This window comes from Olea europaea, unplaced genomic scaffold (assembly GCF_002742605.1).
Source record: "Olea europaea var. sylvestris unplaced genomic scaffold, O_europaea_v1 scaffold1616, whole genome shotgun sequence".
In the NCBI taxonomy this organism is placed as follows: Eukaryota; Viridiplantae; Streptophyta; class Magnoliopsida; order Lamiales; family Oleaceae; genus Olea; species Olea europaea.
In genome coordinates, this window is record NW_019233796.1 from 110,281 (window position 1) to 116,377 (window position 6,097).

Consider the following 6,097-nt stretch of genomic DNA (forward strand, 5'->3'; position numbering starts at 1 on the left):
ATATGTAACCCCCCCCCCCACCCCAAAAAAAAAGTTTTGGTTGACCAGATCAACATAAAAAATAAAAAAAATAAAAATAAAAATCTAGAAGGATGACATTTTGATTAGGACTAGGGGTCAAATTTCATTCAACTACAGGAGATACACTGTTCTGTCCAATGGTCTCAATATCTGTTCAGCACTGGATATCATCTTGATGATTTGCAAAAGATACTCTGTTTCTCATAAAAATAGATTCTCAAAACATTAAAAACTTCAAGATTGATATCATTCACCTGAATGGCTAGATAAGCTGCTATGCACATGTAGTTCCCAATTAAGCATAAGAGGATGTTTGAGAGATATTTTTATGTAAAAATGTATTTTTGAATAGTAAATTGATGAAAAATGTATGGTTGAAAAATAACGAAAAGTTTTTTATTTACTTGTAATATTATTTTAATAAAGAATGTGTGGTTGAAAAGAAGAGAGAGAAAAATGCATTTTGAAAAAAATGGGTACCAAACGGGCTCTAAAACACCAAGGTGCCAATTATCAATCCCTAATTCTAGAAAAGCAGACGATAACCACCCAACAGGTTCAGGACCCTAGGCACTTATTTCACTCACTGCAAATTCTAATTCCTTATATCCAAACATGGCAGATATCCAAACATGGTAGGACCGCAGAGCGTAGCCATTAGAATTGCACCACAAATACAGAAAAGAATAGCTCCCGACCTATCTTGACCTTCAGTTGTTTGCAAACTCACTATTTCAGTACTGCATAAAGAATAAATAAATGTAGAATTTAACAATGATAATATATATGGATTATGTTTATATACATAAAGGAAATGGATGTGCATCTACTCTCAAGTGCGTTAAAGGCGTTGATGCATACAAGAAGCATACAGGTGGGAGGGCAGGGTTTGATAATGCAGAGTTTTTGTGTGTGCACACGAGCAGAGTGTGCATATGAGAGGTATATAGAGAAAGCATGAATAGAGTAGACTGCCATTATCACAGCCAATGCTCATGTAAATACTGGAATAGAAGGCTGAAGCATAACTTGGATTTGTGTAGCCGAGACCAATAAGAAACAAAAGTTGTTTGGCGAAAATCCTTATTCAATTCCAAGAAAAATGAAAGAGATGAAGATAAATCAGAAATACTGCAGTACATAAAAATAAAGCATAAAAAACGCAGGAGATATTAAACTTACCCTGTCAAACCAAGAAAGAAGAATGTGAATAAAAGGAGCCCCCGGGGCATAGCCTAGTGGTGCAAAAGACAGGAGTGAGGTTATCTCACGTCTAGCTGACAGCCGCAGTGTGGGGTTTGATTCCTGAAACATGGAATTAGACTCCTTATAGGCGCAGTGTATAGGCAGCTCTTGTTCCTTGACCTGTTGGGGTACATCCCGCGATTTACCTCCCTCGCAAAGCTCTAGAGGCAAGGCAGTGGGGGCCATCAAAGTTGGGGTTCAATCTTTTTAAGAATGTGAATAAAAGGTGTCTATTCAGAAGGGGTCTTAGCCTTCTGCAAAATATGGGATATGAGATTAAATAGTGCTGCACTATCTATATATAGCAAAACCTAACAGTAAAACTCAAGAAAATATTTTAGAATGAACAATTTTTTATTCTATAACCCTAATGGTTTCATTGTTTTCAGATGTTCCTTTACATATCACAAATCTACAAATATCCAAAAGCAACATGAAAAATTTTGTTAGGAATGAGAAGCAAAAGCAGTAACAGCTTGGTATAATATATATATAAAGATTTGTGTTTAGTTGCTAGCACGTAGAATTGAACTGGACCTAGAGGCTAGACTGAGAGCCTTTCTTAAAAAATATAGTTGACTAAGATTGATTTTCTCCAAGCTAACAATTAATTATGACAATATTTTTTATGACTCACAACTTTCATCAACTTTGCAACCACATATTTCTTTTTATCAAAATCTACTAAAATCAATTTTTTTAGCTAAACTGGGCTAATTCATTTCATAACTCACCACCCAGTATTATAAAACATAATATTTGATAATTGCTTTGTGGAACCAGGGGCGAAGCCAGAATTTTTATCCAGTGTAGGCACAATTTTAGATATCGGCTACAGTAATTTTTTTAGTCCTTGCAGCTATGATTGTTGCGGCTTCTTCTCACTGTGGTTCCCACTTCCGCTGGTGGCAGTGTCATTCAAAGTAGCCGGAGGAGTCATCAATTATTAGAAATTCATGGTATAGGACCATAATTTCAGCAAGAATCATCCATAAGTAATAAAATAATAAGCCTCCAAAAATTTACAACAGGCAATATTAAAGTATAATGGTAAACATTTAAAATTTTAAAATTATAAACATGTTAACATTAAAAGGACAATAACAATAAACTTTTAAATTGAGCAAATATTGAGAAACAATATTAAAGTATATTAATGGTAAACATTTCACACTGTCGAATGAATTAAATCTCCATATTTCACAGTGACTATCACTATTAACGCCACCTTCCACTAATAATATTACCTAAATAAAATAATATACAAATGCAAACACCATGGAAGTGGACCAATTTAAAATTCAAATTCAATCCACAACACAAATGCAAAGACCATGGCAATGACCACTTTAAAATTCAAACCCAATCCATCCGACCAAAGTGGCCTGACACCCTGCAAGTCTGCAATTCCACTACTCTTTGACTGAAATCAAATTTTATATGAAATATACATACACAATACACACAATCTTCAAGCTATGAAGAAACCAAGAAGATGCCCCACTAGAAAACTGAAATTCCCAGATGAAAAGTTGATTGACGGAAATAAGAAGTAAATTCAAGCTGGAGGACCGAATCAACAAAAGCAGCCTTGAAATAGAGTGGAGAGAAAAGTGTTTTCAGCAGATCCAATCCTCTAGAAATTCCAGTGTGGGCACTGCCTTGCAGTCCCACGTGAGGTGAGGCGAATGCCTGCACTCGCCTCTGTGTGGCTCCACCCCTGTGTGGAACTGACCTTTTAATTATATATAGAGTTGGTCAGAGCCCTCTATCCCTTAGATAATTAATCCTTATTACTAAAATATTCAACTTTTGGCTTTGCATTTACAAAAATGGCACTTTTTAAAAGTTTTTTCAAGATTGTCAATTTTGAACATTTTTGCCCCTCTTATTCATTTTTATCTCTCTAATACGTTTCTTTGCAAAATTTCTCTTTTCTTTTTTTCTATGTTTCCTCTCTTGATTCTTTGAGAGCTATATGGAGTGCAAGTTCTTGCATTAGGATTCTGTTTATTACGTCAATACAGAAGGAAGAAGAATATCATATGTAAGGTTTCAAATATGAGTTTTTTTAGATTGCAAACTAGAAATAATGAACTCATGTCGGTTAGTGTTGCAAATGTTGTTTTTAAATAGATGGAGGACCCATAGAGCTTAAAGTGTCGTACCCGAACAACGAAAAAGTTCCCTCAACTTGTAGCATGACGGAGGCAGCCACCATACCCATCGAAAGTAACGATATTGTAAACACAAAGAACAATGATCAACACACATTCGATTTCCTGCAGCATCTACTAGTATTCTATACACCAAGGAGAGGAGAAAAATGATAAAAAAATAGTATGACCAAATTTGTCATACTGCATTAGACTTGATTTGTGTAATCAATGACCTTATTTTGCTTACCTCCAAGAATGTTGTTATAAACATGATTTAGTAGTTGCATCCACATGTGGTGACACATTTAATCATTTCTCGTTTCTCATACTCGTTGAATTGTTCAATTAGTACGAGAAAATTTGTTAAGTTATGTATTCTAATTTTGTCAGGGATAAATATAGTAACGTCTTTATCAAATGTTATGCAACAACTTACCCTTGTGCATCTTATTTGTAGTTACATTTTCTGCTTGCAACCAACTATCGAGAATGACAGAAACCTTCTGTCGTGACCGATAGTTTAACTGTCAGGATGTTATGCAATATTTGCAAATGATAATAAAATGCTAATAATAATGTAAGTTGAGAATGTGTTCGAGAATAGCATGTCCCTTATACACTTTTTGTAGTCAAATTTCATACTTCACAACCATCTGTCAAGAATGATAGAATCCTTCTGTCGAATGGTATGCAATTGTTGTCTATACAATTATTTTGCTTGTGAACTTAAACACGACTAATAAATGCAAATAATAATAAAATGATAATATAATTTTAGAATGTACAACGCTATTGGGGGAATATTCAAAATACAACTTCAACTATTTTTAAACATCAAGCCTATTTACATTAGTTGTGTTAGAATGGAGTTGGAACATGTGATTCGATTATGGTCAACTCTACCATAACGAGTGCATAGGTAATATTTGTTGGAACTAAAACGAAAGTGATTTTGTCCACTCTCCACTTCCATTCATCATCCACATAAACAAATTTTTGTCCATGAGCACGATAAATCTCAAATGATTATTAATACCTGAAAAGTTGATATTGCAACAGTAAAAACCCTGCACAATTAATATGTCGATATTTAATAGCATGAAAGTGATACTTTTGAATATTTAAATCCATTCAATGACAAAAGGTGAAATGAATGGTTGAATCCAAACAGTTAAATTATTTATCTCGACATTTCTAAATGTCGAGTTCGACAGTTCAACTGTCAAAACTGTCGAGAAGTTTCAGACATGTTTTGTACTTTGTTAGAAACATTAATGGTTATAATCAATTCTCAACTACAACAATTACATCATTACAATTTCTTTCAAAAAATAAATGACTGAATGCTTTATTAAACATGGAATGTAATACTTAGCATTTGCTTAAATCTTTTTGGGATTTCATTTTTATATCTTTTCCCTTCAAAAATATTTCAAAAATCAAGAGCATATGATTAATAAGAGTTTCAAAAGCATTCTTCATTTTGATGATCATATTTTTTTAATATTTAAAAAAGGGTAAGCTATTCGATAAAAATATAAACAATTCGTAATAACTAACATCTTAAAATGAACGATGAATCAAATAGTAATGTCTTCTTGATCAAGGATGAAAAAGATTGATGAAATGATGGTTTGTTGAAGAAGATATTTGTTTGATGTTAAAATAGGGTTTTTTACTTCTTTTATTTTTTTTTTAAAGTAAATTCATATTATACAATAGAATACACATATATCCAATGATTATAATATATAAATTTAATATATCCATAATTATAATATATAAATTTAACTAATCAAATCATAACATTAATTGGATTGGAAAGTTAGCATTAAATGTTCCTAAAAAGGGGGACATGAAGGGTAAGTTGGACATTTCCCACAAAAAAGTAACATTTTTTTTTTTTTAAATTAGGTGCACATGCAAATTTTTTGTACATTTTAAAAAAAGTGACATTTTTTTATAATTCTCCTTAATCTTTTATACGCTCAAGGCTGTGTGTGTGTGTTCTCGATATAGACTTCATGATATTTAGTAGACATCAGACTAAGGTACAATACAACCATGACAAAAAATTATATCTAGAAATTCAGGAGATGGGACACAACTATTTCATTCCAAAATGGTACGAGTTTCCTGATATTATTTGGGATTCTCATCAGAACCATAACTAATCTCCCCACACTAAATTTGATAAAAATAAAAAATTGACCAATATTTCTGATTGTATTGGATCTAAATTATTAGTAGTCTAAAAAGAATCAATGCCAAGAGTTATCCTCATCTTGGAATAGCAAAACTTCTACACAAATATACATAGAGAGGGAGGGAGGGATTTGAGGGTTACTTTTCGCTGAAATAAGCTACCGGAGCGAGGATTGAGAAGCAATGATATCCCGATACAAACAGAAAACAAGCTGATTCATCCTCACGTTGAGTGCAACTTTGGAGATAACATGGTAACCTCCATTGAACACCTGCACTATCGCCGTCGCCATATGGGATCTTCCCATCATTTGAAATCGCCGCCATATTCCGCTCTCACCCTCCTCAAAGAAAGAATAGGTTGCCGTTGGGACGGCGGATTCTTCTTGTTTGAATTGATAGTCGATTTGAAGCGGTAGTATAAAATTAAGAAAAATGATTGGTGTACATAATTTTTTTTTTTTTTT

At 33.1% G+C, this 6,097-nt stretch overlaps 1 pseudogene; it reads right to left on the reverse strand.

The window, feature by feature from the left end:
• LOC111377161 overlaps nt 1–5,938 on the reverse strand; it is a 7,294-nt pseudogene extending 1,356 nt beyond the window's left edge.
• Between the last annotated feature and the right edge of the window lie 159 nt (nt 5,939–6,097).